This window comes from Bubalus bubalis, chromosome 1 (assembly GCF_019923935.1).
Source record: "Bubalus bubalis isolate 160015118507 breed Murrah chromosome 1, NDDB_SH_1, whole genome shotgun sequence".
Lineage (NCBI taxonomy): Eukaryota > Metazoa > Chordata > Mammalia > Artiodactyla > Bovidae > Bubalus > Bubalus bubalis.
Window position 1 is genome coordinate 106,936,064 of NC_059157.1, and position 25,922 is coordinate 106,961,985.

A 25,922-nucleotide genomic window follows, 5' to 3' on the forward strand; every position below is an offset into this window, starting at 1 on the left:
TTTTATCTGTAATTTTTGATTCATATGTATTACTGTGGTCTCTAATACTTCCACATTAAATACACCATAATTTTTACTGCATGTCAGTATCATCAGTACATGGGAGATACTGTGAGGTTTCCTGCCATGGTGTGGTAAGTAAGAACAAATCTTAAGTGAAAGTCACTCAGTTGTGTCCGACTCTTTGTGACCCTATGGACTGTAGTCTGCCAGGCTCTCTGTCCATGGAATTCTTCAGGCCAGAATACTGGAGTGGGTTGCGTTCCCTTCTCCAGGTCATCTTCCCAACCCAGGGATCGAACCCAGCTATCCCACACTGCAGGCAGATTCTTTACCATCTGAGCCACCAGGGAACCCCAAGAACAAATACATGGGTCTAAAAGTCTTGGGTCTTGGGCTTGAATTCTACCTAGTAGAGTTTGGCTAATTACTTATCTCCTCAAATCCTTAACTTTTTTTTTTTTTTTTTTTTGGTCAGTTAATTATGAGGAACTACCTGTATCACAAAGATGCGTGCTGATGAAATGATGGGTGTAGAAACTTTATTTCAGGGGCATGCACACAGACAGACAAAGCTCTATAAATGCTGGCAACTAAAACACATGAACAAGCAATAAAAGAGAAAAAATCTGAAATCCAAGTGTCTTCAAGGTCTACAAGATATCTGCTGAAACAGAAAAATAACTAGATGATATGGTTTTGGTGGGTACGTTCAGAAAATTTAGAACTAGAAAAGGAAAATAAATTTATATATATATATATATATGAAAATAAATACATAAAGAAAAAAAAATATATATAGTCCAGGAGGAGCACAATAACAATTACTTATATTTATTGGCTATCTGCTATGTGCCAGGCACTTCCCTAGTGTTTCACATACATAAATCATTTAATCTTCAAAAGAACCCTCTAAGATACTCTTGGTCATATTCTCATTTAGAGATGTGACAACTGAGCTACAGAGAAGGTCTTCTCCAAGGTCTTGCCCAATGAAATGATGGAGCAAAACTTTAAATCTTGAAAGCAGGCATTCAAGAATATTACTCCCCAGACTATATCATACATATGTATCATATGTATGATATATAATATATATTTAATAATATATATAATAACATACTAATATATTTTATAGTATAATAACATATATAATATATATTTCCTGCAGAAGGGCATGGCAACCCACTCCAGTATTCTTGCCTGGAGAATCACCATGGACAGTGGGGGCTGGTGGACTACAGTGGGCTACAGTCCATGGGGTTGCAAAGAGTTGGACACGACTGAGCGACTAAGCACAGCACATAATATATATTTAACAAAGACCGTGTGCTTGTTTACAGGATCTGTTCTAGTCTTCATCAGAAAAATATTAACTCATTACCCTGAAGCTGGGAAAGACTGAAGGCAGGAGGCGAAAGGGACAACAGAGGACAAGATGGTTGGATGGCATCGTCAACTCAATGGACATGAGTTTGAGCAAAGTCTGGGAGATGGTGAAGGACAGAGAAGCCTGGTGTGCTGCAGTCTATGGGGTCACAAAGAGTTTAAAATGATTGAGTGACTGAGCAACAGCAAATATTTATAATAAATCTATGATATAGCAGGAGATCCCGGTTCAATTCCTGGGTCAGGAAGATCCACTGGAGAAGGGATAGGCCACCCACTCAAGTATTATTTGGCTTCCCTTGTGGTTCAGCTGGTAAAGAATCCTCCTGCAATGCAGGAGACCTGGTTTTGATCCCCGGGTTGGGAAGATCTCCTGGAGAAGGGAAAGGCTACCCACTCCAAGATTCTGGCCTGGAGAAGTCTATGGACTGTACAGTCCATGTGGTTGCAAAGAGTCAGACACAACTGAGCAACTTTCATTTCACTTATAATATAGGTACTATTATTAATCTCATTTTATAAATAAAATTACTATAACTAAGGTTCAAATAGGTTAAGTAACTTGTCCAGGGTCACACAGATAGTAAATAGCAGGGTGGGATTCAGGCTACAGAATCCCCTGTGGCCAGGCAGTCAGGCTACAGAATCACCTAGCTACCTGGATGCTCCACTCCTCAGAAAGGATTTTAATGGTTTGGTTATATCAGCAAGGTCATTTCTATTGTGGAAATAACTATGGAGTCTCCTCCCCAAATTTCTGCATGGAAAAAAATTCTGTATTTGTTATGGTCTGGTTATGATTTGTTTTTCCACATTGCCTTCTATACTAGAGATGACTTAAATATTTCAATTCTTATGATACACCTACACTTCTCAAGGAAAATTAGTAAACGGATAATGTAGCTTTGTAATTCATTCTGTTTTGAGTCTGATTAATGTGAGTCATCTCCAAGGAGATAAGTTTTCTGAATCTGCTGGACTTTTGGCTATATTATAAACAGTTGTGAATTCCCTAAGGTAATAACAATCTACAAAACCTTTAAGAAGCATCTAATACCTTTCCCCAAGTTACACTGCTCCTCTAAATCTCCATAAGCTATACCAATGAAAATCTCTTTTCTTAATTGTGTTATTACTGCTAAAAGATTAAAAATAATTTATTTCAAGCTAGGAAGAAAAAAAAGTTACCCTTCAGTTTGTTAGGTTTGATTCTTATTGGATAACCCGAAACCATTGGTCTGAACACATTTCTTGAATGGTTGAGTGGTTTTAATTGTGTGTATTGTCTCTGTGTCTGGACAGAGACTTAATCATTTTAGTTCTAAGGATTTGTTCCAAAGTGAAACAACCTTTCTCTAAACTCTAGAATAATCCTCTGAAGTCTGCTCTCCATCTGTGTTCCCAAGTTTAAAACTCTCCCCTTCCATCTGCTAAATTCAATAATAACTGTAACACCAAGCAGCAGGTAGAACCAATATGCTGGCTCAAAACTGAATCCTGAAAATGAATCTGGCATCCCTGCTGCAGAGTCATCTGTGTTTGCTGATCTGCCCCCATTAATCTCCAGGGAATAAGAGAGAAACATTTCAAAGAACAAAGGGTAGGGGGAGATCTTTCTAATTAATTGAAAACAATAATAGCATAAAAGTCATCAACCTTTTTGTCTGCATAAAGACAGCATTGCAAAACAAGAAAATAAAGATGTTACAGATACAGCTCCAAAGTTGGAAGGGGAAGTGTGCAAATGTCACACAAACACCTAACCCACAACACATACCTCAAAATTTCAACACAGAAACGTATCTCAAAGACCAAAAATCCCATCTGTCAAATTATTGGTTATAGTACATGCATACAGGGGGCTTCCCAGATGGCACAGTAGTGAGGAATCCACCTGCCAATGCAGGAGATGCTAGAGACTCGGGTTTGATCCCTGGGGTCAAGAAGAAGAGTGTGTCAGGAAGATCCTTTGGAGTAGGAAATGGCTACCCACTCCAGTATTCTTGCCTGGAAAATTCCAGACAGAGGAGCATGGCAAGCTACTGTCCATGGGGTTGCAAAGAGTCAGACATGACTGAGCACACACACATATACACACAAATGGATATAGAGGGTGGAATCATAAGTACGTAGGAATGGAAAGTCAAGAGATTATTAAACGATTGTAGGGCTGAGATTTTATGTTTCTATTAAAAAATAATTTCTCTTAGAACAACCATTGAAAACACCATCTTTTATTCCTGAAATACCTGAATCACTCATTAATCAGAAGCTCAGGATGTGTCAGAACATTCATGCTGCCTCTTCCAGCTGTTTGAGTTTTTAAAGTCAAAGATTGTTCCCCTGGTCTTGTAGTTGAATAAATAAATTGCTTTTGAACACTAGAAGGGGCACATATAAAGCATGTATATTCTCTTCCTTCCTTCCTGACTGTAGTACACTTTCGCCCACTGTGTGTGTTTTCAAAAGGAACCTTTTACTGAAAGTTCTTCAAGTGAAAGATCAATAGGTTGAAAACAAAGCAAGAAATAACCTGAGGAGAAAGGCAAATTCTTCTGCTCCTTCCTGTACAATTTTCCTTGAATTTAGCCATTATTCAGAAAATCACAGACCTACGTACTCTTTACCGGTCACTCAAATTTAGCAATCTTTCTCACCTTTTCCCTTCCTTTCCTGACTCATGATTCTGACCCTCTCCTATGGCTCTCACACATTATGTTCACTTGCTTCATTTTTATTTACATTGTTCTACCCTCATTCTCTTCCTCCCACATGTGGGCAATGACTGAGGTTGCCCTGGACACTCCATACTTCTAATCCAGTTTTAAGCTAACTTATTTCATTAATTTTTCTGCAAATGTATTCAGCCCCCTCTCTTTTCTTACCTTCAAATTTCATCTCATGGTATGAATATATTACTTCATGTTTATCCTTCTTTCCATTTTTTTAATGGCACTATTAGCACTTCATATAACAGTAGGTAATAGTATATTTTTTAATTTACGTCTGAATTACATTTACACCCTCACCTACATAAAATATGTGTGCATGAAGTCTCTTCAGTCATGTCCAACTCTTTGCAACCACATGAAATGTAGCCTGCCTCTGTCCTGCCCTCTGTCTTGCCCTCTGTCCTGCCTCTGCCTGTAGACTCCTCTGTCCATGGGATTTCCAAGGAGAAAATACTGGAGTGGGTTGACTTGCCCTCCTCCAGGGGATCTTCCCAACTCAGGGATTGAACCTGTGTCTCATTATGTCTCCTGCACTGGCAGGCAGGTCCTTTACCACTAGCGCCACCTGGGAAGCCATAAAATATAAGCATATTTAAAATGTGCTATTGGTTTATAAACCCCAAGAAAACAGGGGATGGAACCAGTAAAATTGGTTCATATAATAGACAGCCCTGGAATTTATACTTAAAAAAAAAATACCTGTTGGTAACCATGAGAGGAGAGGGGAAAACAAATAAAAAGGATATGGAGACTTAAAAACAAATGTAGAACACACATTCTTTTCAAGTATATATGGGATATTAGCCACATTACCATATCCTAAAAAGCACCAAATATCAAATTACTGAAATAATCAGACTACTGTTTCTAATTTCAGTGATTCAGTGAACTAGGAAACACTCATTTGTTTGACTATTTATCACTTCATTTCTAAATAACCCATAGATAAAAAAATATAATGGGATTTAGAGGTTATATAGAACTAAAAAATAATGAATGTATAAAATATCAAAACTTGTGAAATACAGCTAAAGTTCTGTTTATCTATCTCAAAAAATTATTTAAAAAGAATAACACATTAAACTCAAATAAATAGGGAGAAGATAATAATACAGAATCAAAGTTTAAAAAAAAGTAGAAAACAGACATGTAATAAAGGGGTTCAACAGAGTCAATAATTGTTTCTTTGAAAATAATATTATTTACATACCCTTAGCAAAGGTATTCAAGGAAAAATAAAGAATGAACAAATAACTGATATCAAATGGTAACACCGGCATCACTACAGATTACACAGATATTATATGAACATATTACAAACAAGTTTATTTCAATAATTTGATAACATGGAAAAATGTAGATTACCTAGGAAACATAAGCCATAAAGAATTATGCAATAAAGCACACTTAGCACCCAGATCTTGGTTTTTAATACCATTATCCAGTTAAAAAAAAAAAGCAAGATTTCTTGGACAAATAGCTGATTTTATAAAAGGGGTAAAGTGAAGTGAAGTGAAAGTTGCTCAGTCATGTCTGACTCTTTGTGACCTCATGGACTATACAGTCCATGGAATTTTCCAGGCAAGAATACTGGAGTGGGTAGCTTTTCCCTACTCCAGGGGACCTTCCCAGACCAGGGATCAAACCCAGGTCTCCCGCATTATGGGCAGATTCTTTACCAGCTGAGCCACAAGGGAAGCCCAATGAAAGGGGTAGTGAATATATATGATGAACTTAGATTACGTTGTGCTACAAGAAAATAAGAAAATGTTCAGAACATGAATAAACAAACAAATAAAACCCCAAAACCTCATCATGTTTGTTAGTATGTCAAAGGAATTCAGGATCCAACTGAAAAAGTTTGCAATAATCAAACCTGGAACAATTTGAGCAACAAATAAAGTATCACCATATTATAACTCTAAGTAAAAAATTAATATGCATGTGATCATGGTGATATAAATAAATGGTTGGCTAAATAGATAAGTGGGAGTATAGACAAACCTCCTGTGCAGAACAATTCCAACTTACACAGATACCTGACCCTTAAGGAGTATAAGTTCACATGTCAGTATGGGCCACACGTAGTGACTTACTTCAAAAAGAGTAAGTTATAAAGCAAGAAAAAAAAAAAGTAATTTACCAAGGAGAGACCTGATAAAACACTGCCTCAAGCCAGGAGGTCAAGATTAACATCAACAGTGGAAAGTCATATTGCTGGTATGTACTTTTCAAATAATGTAATGAGAATGACACTTTACTTCTGTGGTTTTTCTCCCTGAAACACATTATCTCAGTGTAATCACAGGAAAAACAAAAAAAATTCCGACTCAAGTACATGAACCATGAACTTCCAGAAGTTCAAGCTGGATTTAGAAAAGGCAGAGGACCCAGAGATCAAATTGCCAACATCAGTTGGATCATCAAAAAAGTAAGAGTTCCAGAAAAACATCTACTTTAGCTTTATTGACTATGTCAAAGCCTTTGACTGTGTGGATCACAACAAACTGTGAAAAACTCTTAAAGAGATGGGAATACCAGACCACTTGACCTACCTCCTGAGAAATCTGTGTGCAGGTCAAGAAGCAACAGTTAGAACTGGACATGGAAAAACAGACAGGTTTAAAATTTGGAAATGAGTATGTCAAGGCTGTATATTGTCACCCTGCTTATTTAACTTATAAGCAGACAAAATCATGCGAAATGTTGGGCTGGATGAAGCACAAGCTGGAATCAGGATTGCTTGGAGAAATATCAATAACCTCAGATATGCAGATGACACCACCTTTGTGGTAGAAAGCAAAGAAGAACTAAAGAGCCTCTTGATGAAAATGAAAGAGGAGAGTGAAAAGGTTGTCTTAAAACTCAACATTCAGAAAACTAAGATCATGGCATCTGGTCCCTTCACTTCGTGGCAAATAGAGGGGAAGCAATGGAAACAGTACAAACTTCATTTTTTTGGGCTCCAAAATCACTGCAGATGGTGATTGCAGTCATGAAATTAAAAGACACTTGCTCCTTGGAAGAAAAGCTATGACCAACCTAGATAGCATATTAAAAAGCAGAGACATTACTTTGTCAACAAAGGTCCATCTAGTGAAAGCTATGGTTTTTCCAGTAGTCATGTATGGATGTGAGAGTTGGACTATAAAGAAAGCTGAGTGCCAAAGAATTGATGCTTTTGAACTGTGGTGTTGAAGAAGACTCTTGAGAGTCCCTTGGACAGGAGGGAGATCCAACTGGTCCATTGTAAAGGAAATCAGTCCTGAATATTTATTGGAAGGACTGATACTGAAGCTGAAACTCCAATACTTTGGCCACCTGATGCAAAGAATTGACTCATTGGAAAAGACCCTGATGCTGGGAAAGATTGAGGGCAGAAGGAGAAGGGGGCAGCAGAGGGTGAGATAGTTGGATGGCATCACTGACTCGATGGACGTTAAGTGTGAGTAACCTCCGGGAGTTGGTGATGGACAGGGAAGCCTGGCGTGCTGCAGTTTATAGGGTCACAAAGAGTTGGATATGACTGAGCAATGGAACTGAACTGAACTGAAGAGATAGTCTCCAAAATATATAACCTATAATGTTCAATACTATCAGAAACAAGGGAAGTCCAAAAAACAGTAAAAACCAAGGATCCCTTATCACTAAATGTCATATGATATTCTGGATAAAATGCTGAAACAGAAAATAGAACATTAGGGAAAAACTGAGGAAATCTGATAAAGTATGAGATTTTGGTTAAGTTGAAACAAATAATAGAAGAAAGGAAAAAAAAAACAACCATAGAAAACAATTTTATAAATAATAGATTAAACTCTTGAAAAAGAAATCAAATATGCTTGTTCTGTGGAAGAATATAATGTATCTTTTATCCCCATATCTCAATCACAATAGGGAGAAAATAGTTGTGAGTAGCCTTGAAAAGTAAACACATGATTGGAAATCTTATAAAAGTTAAACACATTTTATTCCTTTCAATAAACAGTAAATATCACCTAAAAGGGAAAAGAATTGATTTATAATACAGAAAAATAGATTTTTGTCTTTTATTCCATATGCTTTATGGGTATTCCTTCCTTTCATTTTTATAACTGTTGTAAAGATTAGGTAGACTTTCTTAAAAAAAAAAAACTACACACAAATTAGGATAGATAATATACTCTGTCATAAAACCATTTTCAACAAATTTTAGAGGATAGAAATTATTTCAAACATCTGTTCTGACCACAATGGTGTGAAACTAGAAATCAACTACAGAAAGAAAAATGGGAAAAGAAAACAGAAAAAAAGAAATAAACCACAAACACATGGAGACTAAATAACATGCCACTAAAAGACCAGTGAGTCAACAATGAAATAAAAGAATCAGAAAATACCTCAAGATAAACAAAAATGAAAACATAATCATACAAATCTATGGGATTCAGCAAAGTAGTTCTAAGAGGGGAAGTTCAGAGTGATGTAGTTCTGCCTCAAGAAACAAGAAAAATCTCAAATAAACCGCCAGTTCAGTTCAGTCCAGTCGCTCAGTCATGTCCGACTCTTTGAGACCCCATGAATTGCAGCACGCCAGGCCTCCCTGTCCATCACCAACTCCTGGAGTTCACTCAAACTCACATCCATCGAGTCGGTGATGTCATCTCATCCAGCCATCTCATCCTCTGTCTGCCAAACATACTACATAAAAGCATTAGAAAAAAAGAACAAACAGAACCCAAAGTTAGCAGAAAGAAGGAAATAATAAATATAGGAAAGGAAACAAGTAAACTAGAGGTTAAAACAAATAGAGAAAGAACAATAAAACTGAGAGCTGGGTTTTTGAAAATAAACAAAATTGACAAGCCTATAGCCAGGCTCACCAAGAAGAAAGGAGAGAAGATCTAAATAAACACAGTAAGAAGTAAAAGGAGAAATAGCAACCCATAGCACAGAAATTAAAAAAAAAAAATCACAAAAGACTACTATGAACAGTTATATGCCACAAATTGAACAACACAGAAGAAATGGACAACCTTCTAGAAACATGCATCTTGCCAAAACTGATTCAATAAGAAAAAAAAATAATTTGAACAGGCTAATTACTGGAAGTCAAATAGAATCTGCAATTAAAAAACTCCCTGTAAACAAAAGTTCAAGGTCAGATGACTTCACTGGAGAATTTTACAAAACATATAATACAAAACCCAATGAAGGCACTAAATAAAATAAATAAATAATTGTGGGCTAAAATCTTTGATGAATATAAATGAAAAGTTCAGTTCAGTCGCTCAGTCGGGTCCGACTCTTTGCAACCCCATGAATCGCAGCATGCCAGGCCTCCTTGTCCATCAACAACTCCCACAGTCCACCCAAACCCATGTCCATTGAGTCGGTGATGCCATCCAGCCATCTCATCCTCTGTCATCCCCTTCTCCTCCTGCCCTCAATCTTTCCCAGCATCAGGGTCTTTTCAAATGAGTCAGCTCTTTGCATGAGGTAGCCAAAGTACTGGAATTTCAGCTTCAGCATCAGTCCTTCCAATGAACACCCAGGACTGAACTCCTTTAGGATGGACTGGTTTGATCTCCTTGCAGTCCAAGGGACTCTCAAGAGTCTTCTCCAATGCCACAGTTCAAAAGCATCAATTCTTTGGCACTCAGCTTTCATTATAGTCCAACTCTCACATCCATACATGACCAGTGGAAAAACTATAGCCTTGACTAGATGGACCTTTGTTGACAAAGTAATGTCTCTGCTTTTTAATATGCTGTCTAGGTTGGTCATAACTTTCCTTCCAAGGAGCAAGTGTTTTTTAATTTCATGGCTGCAATCACCATCCGCAGTGATTTTGGAGCCCAGAAAAATGAAGTCTGCACTGTTTCCACTGTTCCCTACCTATTTGCCATGAAGTGATGGGACCAGATGCCATGATCTTCATTTTCTGAATGTTGAGCTTTAGGCCACCTTTTTCACTCTCCTCTTTCATTTTCATCAAGAGGCTCTTTAGTTCTTCTTTACTTTCTGCCATAAGGCTGGTGTCATCTGCATATCTGAGGTTATTGATAAATGCAAAGACACTCAACAAATATTAGCAAACTGAAATTAACAATACATAAAAAGCATCATATACCATGAACAAGTTAGATTCATTCTGGGGTTGCAAAGATGCTACAATACACATAAATCAATCAATGTGATAAACCATATTAAAAAGAGGAGAGATAAAAACCATATGATCATTCCAACAGACATACAGAAAGAATTAGACAAAATTCAACATTCATTCATGATAAAAACTCTCAGCAAAGTGAGTACAGAGAAAACATATTTCAACATAATAAAAGCTATTTATGACAAACCCACAGCCAAGATAATACTCAATTGTGAAAAACTGAAATGCTTCCTGCTAAATTCTGGAATAAGAGAAAGCTGCCCATTCTCACCACTTGTATGTATTCAACATACTATTGGAAGTCCTAGCCACAGCAGTCAGACAAGAAAAAGAATTAAAAAGATATCCAAATTGGAAGGGAAGAGGTAAAACTGTCACTTTATACAGATGACATTCAATCTTGAAGGAAATTGACCCTGAATATTCATTGGAAGGACTCATGACAAAGCTGAAGCTTCAAAACTTTGGCCACCTAATGTGAACAGCTGACTCATTGGAAAAGACCCTGATGTTGGCAGAGATTGAGGGCAGGAGGAGAATGGGGTGACAGAGCATGAGAAGGCTGGATGGCATCATTGACTCAATGAACATGAGTTTCAGCAAATTATGAGAGAGTGAAGGACAGGAAAGCCTGGTGTGCTGCAGTTCATGGGGTTGCAAAGAATCAGACATGACTGAGTGACTAAACAACAACAATGATACTCTATATAGAAAACCCTAAAGACTCCACCAAAGAAAAAAAAACAACAAAAAACCTACTAGGGTTAATAAACAAGTTCAGCAAGGCGGCAGGGTACAAGATTAATACATAGGAATCTGTTGCATTTCTTTACACTAACAATGAAATAACAGAGAACATTAAAAAAAAAATTAGGAATAAACCTAACAAAGGAGTTAATGTTTACAAACTGAAAACTATAAAACATTGACAAAGGGAGCTGAAGATGATTCAAAGAAATGGAAATATATCTCATGCTCTTGAATTAGAAGAATTATATTGTTAAAAAGGCTATACTACACAAAGCAATCTACAGATTTAATGTAACCCAAATCAGATATTTTTCACAGAGCTAGTAAAAATAATCCTAAATTCTATATGACTCATAAATGCCCAAGCAATCCTGAGGAAAACAGAACAAAGCTGGAAGCAAAACCCTTTCAGACCTTAGACTATACCACAAAAGCTATAGTAGTCAAAACAGCATGGTAGTAGCACAAAAACAGGCATACAGATGGAGAGAACAGAGTAGAGAGCCCAGAAATAAACCACACACCTATGACCAATTAATTTACAACAAAGGAGGCAAGGATATACAATGAAGAGAAGACAGTCTCTTCCACAAACGGTGTTGGGAAAGCTGAAGAGCTACATGTAAATCAGTGCACTTAGAACATTCTCTCACACCATATAGAAAAATTAACTCAGAATGATCTAAAGACATAAATATAAGATCTGATATCATAAACCTCCTAGAAAAGAACATAGGCAAAACATTCTCAGACATAAATTGTAGTAATATTTTCTTAGATCAGTCTCCCAAGGCAAAACAAACAAAAGCAAAAACAAACAAATGAGATATAATCAAACTTACAAGCTTTTGCAAAGGAAAAAGAGAAGTAAACCATCCACAAAACAAAAAGACAACTTCCGGAATGGGAGAAAATATCTGCAAATAATGCAAAACAATTGCAATAAAAATCCTAACAAAGTGTGTGTGTGTATGTAAACTGAAAAGCTGATTTAAAATTTCATATAAAATGCAAAGTCTTCAAAATACTCAAGAACTCGAATTTCTCAAAAAGGTCATAGAACCTGTGCAATCATATATAAAAACTTATACAGATATAATAATTAAGAAATGGTAGTGTGCAAGGAAAGATAAGTAGGCCACTGAAAGAAAACAGATAATCCAGAAATAGACCTGAACATAAATGAAGAGAAAATCAGTTTTTCAATAATTGATATTGGATCCACTGGATAGCCATAAGGAAAAATAAATTAATCTTAACTCTTACATCATATAAATTAATTTTATTTGGATAGCAGAAAATAAATAAAAGTAGTAAAGCCTCCAAATGTTAACATAAGAGAATATATTGGGCAGGAAAGCTGCTAGTAAACAGAACCACTATAAGCACCAATCATGAAAAACAAGATTGAAAACTGGATTTCTCTTCAATAGCCATCATTAAGGGAATAAAAAGGTGATAGAGATTAGTTAATGTTTCTATGGCAATCAAATTGCAATATAAACATATCAAACCAATATGTTGTATACCTTAAACTTGTACAGTGTTGTATGTCAAATATAACTAACTCAACATAGGAAAAGGAAAAAAAAATGGAAGAAAACAAAGAAAAGACAAGCTACAAAGTAGGAAAGTTCATGTAACTGACAAGGGATATTGCTACAGTTGCTACTTCTGTATAACAAATTATCTCCTAATTAATTGGTATAAAATAGCCATTTTAATACTAATGTATTTGGCTGTTAGAAATTTAGAAGTAGCAATGGGAATGCCTTGTCCCTGATCCTCACAGTCTGAAGCTATGGTTGGGAAGACTCAAAGGCAGAGTGACTAGTGGAATAAGTTACTGAATGAGAGTAGTGAAAGTTTAAGGCTGGAGATACAAATCAGAGAATTAGATAATGATAGGGATGTCAACTGACTATTTGAAGAGTAAATATATTAATAGATTGAATATACAGAGGAAAGAAGAGATTGGAGCACACAGATTTGGTGAACTTATGAGATGGCTGGATGGCATCACTGACTCGATGGACGTGAGTCTCAGTGAACTCCGGGAGTTGGTGATGGACAGGGAGGCCTGGCGTGCTGCGATTCATGGGGTCGCAAAGAGTCGGACACGACTGAGCGACTGATCTGATCTGATTCTTAGGAAGAAGAAAAGGAGAGGCTCTTGAAAAAAAGATTAAGAAAGAAGGGTCAGGTTTCGGGGGGAAAAAAGGAGAAAGGATATATGTGCAGAAGGCCAAAGAGAAAAGCATTTCAAAAGAGAGAGGGATGTATGATCACAGGTGCCAAATGTTAGAGTTCAAGGAAAATAAAGTCTGAAGAGAAGACACGGCATAGGCAGGACATTTTTAATATCTTGCAAGTGAAATATTTGAGCCAAGTATAGTAACAGGAGATTGAATATATAGGCTTCAGAAAGTAAGTAGGTAGGAGATGGAGACAGAGGCGTAGCTGGAAGTTTCAAGGGGTTGACAGTCTAAACAGGAGTGATAAAGATGGAGCAGTAGCAGACAAACACTGTTAAAAAAGGTTATCCTCTAAACACAGAGGTGCTTCTGTAGGAAGTTCTTTATTCATTATGCTATGCAATGTCCTATTTTATCAGTAAGAGTTTTCATGAAGCAACTGATGAACAGAATCTTGACATTTTAGAGTTCATAAATGAATGCTTTCTCTTTAAGACAATATAAAAATATCTTTTGGAAAAGATATTCCCTTCATGATGCATTTAGTAAAATGTTATCTTATTAACAGACTCATTAATCTATGCATCCAACCATCCTACAGAATCTGTCTCAGTTTTTGTAATTCTAAATGAGGGCATCTGTTCATTTCTGCCATCACCGAGACATTTTGGTACTATATGGGTTTTATCTTCTTGATTTTAACCAATTTCTTAAATTTAATCTGGGTATAATGTGTGCCAATTCAAACTCACATCATGTTACAAGACTCTTATACTTATTTCATCTGTAAATTATGCTTTTTATTTTCCTTTACTTGATTCTATGAGTTGTTAATGAGGTATTCATTAATATTATATTTAGAGGTATCTTATTAGAGACTCAATACAACATGTCCCTTCAGATTGACAGTGGCCTATCAATGGTTCCTTCTAAAAGGAGTATGTTAAATTATTTTTCAGTAGTACAATTCAAATGGCTATCACTTCTTTCTAATCAGCATTGTTACTTTCTATCTGTTAATTCTGTTAGACCTGCATCTCATTTATTTATTAGACTTTGAGTTTTTGCACTGGGAAAAATATCATCTTACTTTGACTAATTTAATCACATTAAATATATTTGGCTTCACCATGATAGCAGATGGGTATAGAAACACATGCATGTATGCACTTTGCCTCTCTTCCTGGCAATGAATTAGTCCACAACGTTTTCTGTAGCCTATCTCACATTTAATGTCACAGAAGGGATTCATCTTTTGGCAATGAACATTAGTAGCCTGAAGAAAGGGGGTCATAAATCCCATTTTCATTTTTTATTAAAATCATACTATGTCAGGGTGTAATTTTCACTTTTTGCTACAGCGTAATTTATTCAGTGACCTTGGACTATGTTCCTTTGCTAACCTGGAATGTTGAATCAGTGTGCTAACAATTTCTGCAACTTCACACAGTTTCCTCTAATATAAGACCTTAAAAAGCTTAGTTTAGCTGAATACTCACTTATAGAAGGAACAATGTTGGTGAACTTGAAGAGCAAAAGCCATGGCCAGTGCAAAATTTTTAAAAATGGAACAAAATCCATGAGTTACCCATAAAAAATTAAATGTTTATTTTTTTACCTTTTAGGACTCCATTATCTTCAAATTGAATATCATTCTAGCACAACGTCATTTACTCTCTTTAGTCTCTCAAATTTAACCATTAATCATTTGAGTATCACTTATTTCTGAACAAACATTAAAAAAAAAAAAGATTAAGGGTAATGGTTAAATACATAAAATGGTTAAACCTAATAGTTTTAGATCATAATTTGTCTTCTTTCTAAGCATTTAATCATTACCAATAGTTTTTTTTCCCCCTAAACCCATCCTTTTGACATAGGTTCTAATACAAAATAGTTTGAAAAGATGCAGAGAAAAGGTAGTCACTTTGGTGGCTGAGGGTGATGGCTGTAATGGATCCAAACTCTGGCCAATGTGGTTCATCTTTTGGTACAGGCTTGTTGCCACTAAAACTTTCCACCACATCCAGCCCCTGATTCAATTCAAAGTTCAACCACCTTCTGCCCATCTCCTGCTTTGTTTTATGTCATTCTCATCTAGCTGGCAAAACCCCAAACCCAGATTCATTCTTTAGTCAGCTTTCCCTTCTAATTTCAAATACCTGATTGCTGGTAGAAAAAACCATATACACTACAGCATATATCTATGGTCTCAAGCCCATGGGGTCTCAAAGAGTCAGACGTGACCGAGCGACTAACATTTTCACTTTCACTTCTCATAAAAATAGACCAACAGCCTAAAATTAGGTATTTGTGTGAACATGTAAATGTGTATTAAAAAATAAGCTACGTTTTTAAAATTATAGGTCAAACTATTAGTAGGTTGTATAAATAGTTTCGTAGTTAAAATATACATTTTTATTTTTAGCAAAATATATGAGAATAGAAAGCTAAGGTCAGACTGTCTTAAATACAGTAAATCAATTTATCATTTCCTAATATGTGTGTGCATCATGAGCTATAAAGTAAAACGAAATTCTTATTGTGGTTCATAATCAAAATAATTCACTGATCTAAAACGACACAGGATATTGGTGAGAAAGAAAGAAAGTGAAAGTCACTCAGTCACGTCCAACTCAGCAACCCCATGGATTATATAGCCCATGGAATTCTCCAGGGCAGAATGCTGGAATTCTCCAGGCCAGAATCCTGGGCCTGGAGACTGGGCGGATTCTGTACCACTTGAACCACAAGGGAAGCCCAAGAATACTGGAGTGGGTAGGTTATTCCTTGTCCAGCAGATCTTCCCAACCCAGGAATTGAATCGGGGTCTCCTGCATTGCAGGCAGATTCTTTACCAACTAGGGTATAAGGGAAGCCCAAAGTGAAAGTGAAAGTCATTCAATTGTGTCTGACTCTGCGACCCCATGGACTGTAGTACGTGGAATTCTCCAGCCCAGAATACTGGAGTGGGTAGCCTTTCCCTTCTCCAGGAGGTCTTCCCAACCCAGGGATCAAACCCAGTCCTTCTGCATTGCAGGTGGATTCGTTACCAGCTGAACCACAAGGGAAGGCCTAGAATACTGGGGTAGGTATTGGTGAGAATGGGGAACAAATGGAATGCTCATTCACCACTGGTGGAAACATAAAAGTTTCTCCTCTTTGGAAGAAATCATACTTTCTTATAAAGTTAAACATATACTTACCATATGACTCAATAATTTAACTTCTAAGTATTTACATAAGAAAAATGAAACCTTATGATGACAAAAAGATTTGTACTTGAGTGTTCAAAGATGCTTTATTCACATCAGAAAAGTGTTGGAAACAACCCAAATGTCCATTGACTGATGAATTGATAAACAATTTGTGGTAGATCCATATAGTGAAATACTTTTCAGCAATTAAATATAATAACTACTGATACATGCAACAGCATATTTGAATCTATAAAGCATGAAGTTAGGTGAAAGAAGGTAGCCGAATCTCACAATATGTTCTATTACTTCATTTATATGAATTTCTAGAAAAGACAAAAAACACAGTGACAGAAACATCAGTGGTTGTTAGGAACTGGGAGTGAAAGAAGGCTTTTGCTGACAAAAAGGCATAAGGCCACACTCAGGTTAATGGAAATGTTGTGTATCTTGATTGTGGTTGAGAATACACAACTGTATACCTTTTTACTACTCATCAAAATGGGCAGTTAAAATGAGTATATTTTATTGTACACAAAGTATACCTCAATGAGGTTAAGACACTAATGGAAAAAAACCAAAAACTTGTATAGATCTTTTTAGATGTTTAAAATTATCCAAAATATATTCCCTGATAACTACAGTACAGCTAGATTTCTTAACTCAATATTAAGTGTAAGCAGTGTATGGTGACTTTGCACTACACTTGATTTTTTTGCTACACTTACAGTTCCCTCTTCTTCCGATCTCCTTAATTCATCTTTTCATCATATAAATATAAGTATACAACGTAAGACTAAACCATAACCATTTCTGAATGTGATAAATGGAAGTAGTAAACATATTTTTTTTCTAAAAGCAAGAAAATCATTGTCTCCCTCACCCCCTGCTTTTTGGAATGTTTATGGGCTTTTTTTTTTTTTTCTCATTTATGTGAAAAAGGTGCCTTCGACAATATGAGTCAATTTAAAAATTAGTCTTTTGGAGAGAAAATATTATTAAATAGATTTTCTGTGATGAGTTCAAAGGTTAATTTTCTAGTAATTGATCTTTTCCAGAATTTCTTTGTAATTATTTCCCCCCTTTCCCACAAAAAAACTGCTTCAACCTTTTCCTTAAAGTATTCCTTTGAGTCTATTCATCTTCCACCTACTCCTCTTCCCATAACAACTGTTTCAGGAGAGTCTGAACAGCTGACTAAGCAATAATCATTCTTTAACAGTGGACATTTTTTTTTCCAGGGGAAAATCAGACTGTATTGCCAGCTGCACTTTGAAACAAGTAGGTAAAACAATGTAGCATCTATTCCTGAACAAGAAAATCTCTGTGAAAACCAGTCAACTCGGACTCATAACTAGAGATGACTTGACAAAATGTAGGCACAATAAAACAACTAAACTATCTAATGATTTATATGTCTTAAAATTAAGTATAAGAATATATGTATGTACTGTTTAGCTTTCCTTTCTTTGTTCTTCAGTGTGGAATCCCATAGGCACAGAATGTGGCACAAATATAGTTGTATTAAAGTTCACACACTAAGGAATTTCATCTCTCAGGCATAAGAAAGGTATCATGTAATACTTATGACAGGAAATTAGATTATTTTAATAATTAATTGGTTAATTAATAATTGAGTCAATTAATAATTAATTAGTTTATTTTCTGAGTCAATGCCTATGTAATAATTTTCAACAGGTCTATAAGAACACATAGGTCTACAAAATACCGAATAGAAACTTTGTGTTTCTTTTACTTGCTTATACAAGCTTTAAAATGCCAGATGACACAAAGTTGTTGAATTATGATGCTAGCAACAAATGGCCGTGTTGGGACATAGATGTCCTGTAAGGATTCCAGTGGTCATGTATGGATGTGAGAGTTGGACTATAAAGAAAGCTGAGCACCAAAGAATTGATGCTTTTGAACTGTGGTGCTGGAGAAGACTCTTGAGAGTCCCTTGGACTGCAAGGAGATCCAACTGGTCCATCCTAAAGGAGATCAGTCCTGGGTGTTCACTAGAAGGACTGATGTTGAAGCTGAAACTCAATACTTTGGCTACCTTATGCAAAGAGCTGACTCATTGGAAAAGACCCTGATGCTGGGAAAGATTGAGGGCAGGAGGAGAAGGGGACAGCAGAGGATGAGATGGTTGGATGGCATCACTGACTCAATGAACATGAGTTTGAGTAAACTCCAGGAGTTGGTGATAGACAGGGAGGCCTGGCGTGCTGCGGTCCATGGGGTCACAAAGAGCCAGACACGACTTAGCAACTGAATTTAACTGAACTGAATGATGGGGCGGTCATCCTGGTTTATGGTCTCTGATAAACATGCCTGAACCTTTCAGAATGCCACATTCTTTGTATATGATAGGATAATTTCTTTGGTAGTAGCTATGTTCTAACATAGGCAGCTGGATTCTTGTTGAAATCAACTCATCTATAAAGTACATTCATGGTTGATGGAATATCATCCATTACGTTCATTTGGATGAAAGGAAAAAATGGAAGTCTGAACAGATATCTAAGCACTTAAACTGTTTGTGCCAGGACCATCACATCCCTAGGATGGGAGTAGTAGAGAGCTTCCGAAAGGGTTTGCTGCATATTCTTTAAATATTATGCCTCCTAACTGTAATACATTTTAATAGATAGGTTTGTTGCTATGAAGAATAAATGAAACATGAGATTCTACTTTATAAGAAGTTAGATACTAAAATCTAGACAACATAAGAAAAATTATACACATGGTTCTGCTCCACTGTATTTCTCTTTAACTACATGTAAGGGAAAGTAGCTCATATAAGAAAGACCATTATCACTGGTCTTGAAGTTAGGTAGTTAAATGTGTACAACTGACAGCTTGGTGGTGTCACCAGAGAGACATGTAAGAACCAAACGATTTATATTGTTGCATTTTCAGTTGTAAATGCAGTCTTGATCAGGATGATCTAAAAATGAGTAAGTCTTATATGCAGGAAAAATTTTCTAGAGAGTCAGGACTATTTCAAAGACTATGAAGCACAACCAAGATCAATTGTGTTAGGATTGATATTACATTTATTAATAGTCATAGTCAAAGTAATAGCACACTACCTCTGGTGTTGTATGTTCTACTGTAGGATTGTTAAGTATGTGAAAAATCTATTTGATGCTTATAGATTTTTGGCAATCTTGAGTTTCAGATTTTATAAGAAAGCCCATTTATGGATTGTGAGAAAGGTCTGATACTTTAGAAAAATTTGTCTGGGTGAAGGCAACAGATGTCAATGTACAGGTAATCAAAGCACAGATAAGAAATGCCAGGATGCTACACAAACCACTTCCAACTAGATGTGTCTGCTATTGTACTTCATCTGTCAAAGAAGCCCCAACCTTTGGAAACACACATGGTCAGGTATTCAATCAGGGTAGCTTTAAATCTTAGCTGATGGGACACAGAACACTTTGAATCAGTCCCATGATAGCTTTGTGGAGCTAGTTAGAGGATTCCTTTCTCTGCTAGAGTCCTGAATTTCACCAAGTTGTATTTACACGGCATGAGAGCAGCACTAATTTGGGCAGACTTATCATGGAAGTCCTCCGTGGTGGCTCAGATGGCAAAGAATCTGCCTGCAGGGTGGGAGACCTGGGTTCAATCCCTGAGTCAGGAAGATCCCCTGGAGAAGGGAATGGCAACCCACTCCAGTATTCTTTCCTGGAGAATTCCATGGACAGAGGAGCCTGGCAGGCTACAGTCCATGGAGGTCACAAAAGAATCAGACATGATTTTGCAACTATACAACAATGACTATTATCAGTGAGACAAATGGTATTTCGAAGTTAGAAAGCAGATGAAAGACTGATAAGCTATTCGGCAGGTGGGAGAAAATTGAAACTGATTCTATCAATGGAAAAAGAAAAGCAAGTTTATTTGTACCACAGAACATTAGAAAGGACCTTTCTATTATGTCAAGATAGGAAGCAAAATTCAAGTAGACTCTATGACTTGATAGTGTTGGCTTCACAGTCTACCTCTGGGGGATGTAAGTAGAAAGACTTTGGGGGAAAAGACAGTGCTATTTTTATCATTAGGCTATTAGTATTATTTGAATTTTCAAACTATATGTATGAGAGCTCCTCTGGTTCAAGATGGCAGAGTAGAAGGACATGCATTCATCTCCTGCAAGAGCACCTTAATTGTAGCTAACTGTTGAACAGCCATTGACAGGAGAATGCTGGAACCCACCCAAAAGAGATATCCCATGTCCAAAGACAGAAGAAGCTGCAACAAGATGGTAGGAGGGGCACCAACATGATAAAATCAAATCCCACACCTCTTAGGTGGATGACCCATTAAACACTGGGACCTCACAACTGATGTGAAATTACTTTACTGCCCAGAACAATATCAAGTCATCGTTTTGCAATCAAAACTCCCCAGTGCTTGAGAAAGTATTTGTATTTAATATAGTCAACTATGACCATATTGGGCCTCAGAGGGCAGCTAGAATCAATACAATAATGTTAAACATTCTTGACCTTTAAAATGTGTTTTCATCTCTTCCTCCAATGGGAATATCCTTTCCTAAATTATTGCCTTAGAATATTGAACATTTACTTGAGAGAGACTGTTTCTAAATTGAAATTAAGCAGTGTCTGTGACATTCTTTTCTATTTTCTGATTTTTAATAAAAATAGTCACATGTTTAAGTTGGAAAGTAGCTGAGTAAAGTTGCATCTTGAGTATCATCATAGGATCTATCTATGGCAGGATCTCAGAACTTGGTCATGGTCACTCAGATACTTGGGGGTAAATTCAAGCATCTGACCTAGGTTGGGGTTATTGCCACTTTATTGGCTGCCTCTCAGGAGAGAATTTTTAGCATGAATTCAACATAGGCAATATATGACAAGGAGAAGAACAAATAGAGTCACACCCATTGTTTCATAAAAGGAATTGTCTTTCATTTTCTCTACTTTTTTAAGGAAAGGCTCAGCCTAATTCACCATTTTTTTCTTCCTAAACACATTTTATTCTTTGGGTGGTCTCTCTTCCCTTTATTTTTATTTTTTATTATTTTTATTTTTTTAAATTTTATTTTATTTTTAAACTTTACATAATTCTATTAGTTTTGCCAAATATCAAAATGAATCTGCCACAGGTATACACGTGTTCCCCACCCTGAACCCTCCTCCCTCCTCCCTCCCCATACCATCCCTCTGGGTCGTCCCAATGCACTAGCCCCAAGCATCCAGTATCGTGCATAGAACCTGGACTGGCAACTCGTTTCATACATGATATTATACATGTTTCAATGCCATTCTCCCAAATCTTCCCACCCTCTCCCTCTCCCGCAGAGTCCATAAGACTGTTCTATACATCAGTGTCTCTTTTGCTGTCTTGTACACAGGGTTATTGTTACCATCTTTCTAAATTCCATATATATGCGTTAGTATACTGTATTGGTGTTTTTCTTTCTGGCTTACTTCACTCTGTATAATAGGCTCCAGTTTCATCCACCTCATTAGAACTGATTCAAATGTATTCTTTTTAATGGCTGAGTAATACTCCATTGTGTATATGTACCACTGCTTTCTTATCCATTCATCTGCTGATGGACATCTAGGTTGCTTCCATGTCCTGGCTATTATAAACAGTGCTGCGATGAACATTGGGGTACACGTGTCTCTTTCCCTTCTGGTTTCCTCAGTGTGTATGCCCAGCAGTGGGATTGCTGGATCAGTTTTTTAAGGAATCTCCACACTGTTCTCCATAGTGGCTGTACTAGTTTGCATTCCCACCAACAGTGTAAGAGGGTTCCCTTTTCTCCACACCCTCTCCAGCATTTATTACTTGTAGACTTTTGGATCGCAGCCATTCTGACTGGTGTGAAATGGTACCTCATAGTGGTTTTGATTTGCATTTCTCTGATAATGAGTGATGTTGAGCATCTTTTCATGTGTTTGTTAGCCATCTGTATGTCTTCTTTGAAGACATGTCTATTTAGTTCTTTGGCCCATTTTTGATTGGGTCATTTATTTTTCTGGAGTTGAGCTGTAGGAGTTGCTTGTATATTTTTGAGATTAGTTGTTTGTCAGTTGCTTCATTTGCTATTATTTTCTCCCATTCTGAAGGCTGTCTTTTCACCTTGCTAAGAGTTTCCTTTGATGTGCAGAAGCTTTTAAGGTTAATTAGGTCCCATTTGTTTATTTTTGCTTTTATTTCCAATATTCTGGGAGGTGGGTCATAGAGGATCCTGCTGTGATGTATGTCAGAGAGTGTTTTGCCTATGTTCTCCTCTAGGAGTTTTATAGTTTCTGGTCTTACGTTTAGATCTTTAATCCATTTTGAGTTTATTTTTGTGTATGGTTTTAGAAAGTGTTCTAGTTTCATTCTTTTACAAGTGGTTGACCAGATTTCTTTATTTTTATTTCATTTAAATTACTGTATTCCTTGAATTACCTTTAATTATCTTTCAGTTTCCCCTCCCTTGGAAACTTTCACTGTTGAAATTTTCACTGTTGGTACTAAGTTTTAAAAAAAAATAATATTTGGATTACTAGATGTCTAACAGAAGTTCAAGTTTGCCTTGAACTTCTCTCCTGACCTGCAAAGAGAGAAACTGCTCTATAAAGCAGAAGTTGCCAAGAATGAGAATGGGAACTTTCAAAGTGTTCAGAGGAATTTGAGAAACAATTTTTTTTTTTATATCTGGAGAGCTCACTACTTCATCTTTCTTAATGAAAATGGTGACAATGGTCATAATGACAAGAGCAGTGGTGGTTGATATGATAATTATGAAGATAACAACAAGTAGTAGAAACCGCAGTAGTTCGAGTGATGGTGGTGGCAGTAGCTGTGATACTAATGGTAGCAGAGGTAAAAGAAGCAACATCAGTCCAAGCAGGAGCAAGTACTTGATACTGGGTATTCACTCATGTCCTTCCCACCATCCTATAGCATCCTTTTCATTAAGTTGAGTCATACACTAACTTGTCAATATTCAACCAATTTTGAAACACTAAGTGGAATTTTATACACAGATGAGACAGTGAAACTTCAGGAGATTAAATAGCTAACCCAAAGTCACCTAGAAAAATAAAATTGGCAGAATTCAGACCTTGGTATATCTGACTCAAAAATCCACACCCTTACAATCAGTTCAGTTCAGTTGCTCAGTCATGTCTGACTCTCTGTGACCCCATGAATTGCAGCATGACAGGCCTCCCTGTCCATTACCAACTCCCGGAGTTCACCCAAACCCATGTCCATTGAGTCGGTGATGCCATCCAGCCATCTCATCCTCTGTTGTTCCCTTCTCCTCCTGCCCCCAATCCCTCCCAGCATTAGAGTCTTTTCCAATGAGTCAACTCTTCACATGAGGTGGCCAAAGTATTGGAGTTTCAGCTTTAGCATCAGTCCTTCCAATGAATACCCTTACATTACTCTGTTATTTTAAGCTCTCATCTTTACAAGCTGTTCTACCAAGATTTTCCACATGTATAAAGATAGGAAGAGTTGTGGCTTTCTCTTTTCTGATGTTTCTTAAATATCCCAATATTCTATATGAGACTGGTTCTCGTATACTATACATCATTTAGTACTTAATAAAAGTTTAAAAATGGGAAATCCATGCCATTTATTTTTATATGCTTCAAGACAACTATGAGATACTGTGAACTATAAGTAGTCACAAATCATTCTGGATTAGATGACTGGGAAAACTGAATTGCTCTCTAATGTCCAGCCTGTTGGAACGTCATATTACTAACATTCAGTGAGCTATTCCGCACCTGTTAAATAAGGCAAGCAGGCAGTGTTAATGACACGGTAGCAAATGTGTACAGTCTATTCCTTACATTTTGTTTTGATAAGTAACAATGCCAAGTAATATAATCTTCTCATTTTGATAAGATATTACTGGTTTCATGCTTGCAATTAAAACCCTTTGTTTGCTTGCTTATTTGGTTATCAGTGATGAGTTCTGAGGTTTGGGGATTATCACAGAAAAAGAAACAGTTCCCAAGAGAGTAATCTAGTTCCAGTAAAGTAAGAAAGATGAAGTCCATCTGTCCACAGCCAAGTAGTCCAGAATTAAGTCTACTTCCCCAGCTGTGAAGTGTAAAGCAGCCACAGAGACACATATAGGTAATGCAACAATTACTGTGCCTTGCTGTGCTTTTGCCAAGGGACACTGATAAGATAGACAAGTATCAATAACTTATGTTATACATCACAGCAGCACCCAGAGATGTGTGTGATAGATCCTGGCCATTTCACATATGGAAAAACCAGTACAATATGGAGTGATTAAACTCTTCAGTAATCTAGGAGTTGCAGAAGGCGATGGCACCCCACTCCAGTACTCTCGCCTGGAAAATCCCATGGATGGAGGAGCCTGGTGGGCTGCAGTCCACGGGGTCATGAAGAATCAGACACGACTGAGCGACTTCCCTTTCACTTTTCACTTTTCATGCATTGGAGAAGGAAATGGCAACCCACTCCAGTGTTCTTGCCTGGAGAATCCCAGGGACGGGGGGGAGCCTGATGGGCTGCCATCTATGGGGTCACACAGAGTTGGACATGACTGAAGTGACTTAGCAGCAGCAATCTAGGAGAAATATCTAGAAGAGATCTAGAAGACTTCCTGGTCATAAAATAATGGTGCATCACGTGCATATATGCAAACCTTCGTTGTTATATCTGTTAAAAATCTCTTTCAATACACAGTTCCTGGTATGAGATGAAAGGGGGAAAAAAAAAAAGGCCACCTGCAAGAATAGAAAACCTTCCAATTTGACAGCATTTTCTTGAAAATAAAAAGTTACAATAGGCGAACATGGAAAAAAATTATACAAACACAAAAAGCAATTTTCTTAGCTATTCATTTTCAGCCTTGCCCCTATTATTTTAGAACTGAGTAAGAAAATAGCTTGTTTCTTTACATGCTACTTTTGTTTCGAGTGAGATACTAAACTCAAGATGTTAGGATATACAGTAGAGGAAAACCTACTGTTATAAAAAAAGAACATGTGGTCCTAAAATCTAATCTAATTCAGACAAAAACAGAGAGCGGAGGCTTATCTTGAAGACAATCTATTCCTAGGGCCACACTTTGTAGGTGATGGAGTTGAGGTCAATAAGAATTAAAGTGAAAGTGAAAGTGAAGTCACTCAGTTGTGTCCCACTCTTTGCAATCCCAGGAATTCAGCAGTGGCCACAGGACTGGAAAAGGTCAGTTTTCATTCCAATCCTAAAGAAAGGCAATGCCAAAGAATGCTCAAACTACTGCATAATTGCACTCATCTCACACACTAGTAAAGTAATGCTCAAAATTCTCCAAGCCAGGCTTCAGCAATACATGAACTGTGAACTTCCAGATAGAGATCAAATTGTCAATATCCTCTGGATCATCGAAAAAGCAAGAGTTCCAGAAAAAACATCTATTTATGCTTTATTGACTATGCCAAATCCTTTGACTATGGATCGCAATAAACTGTGGAAAATTCTTCAAGAGATG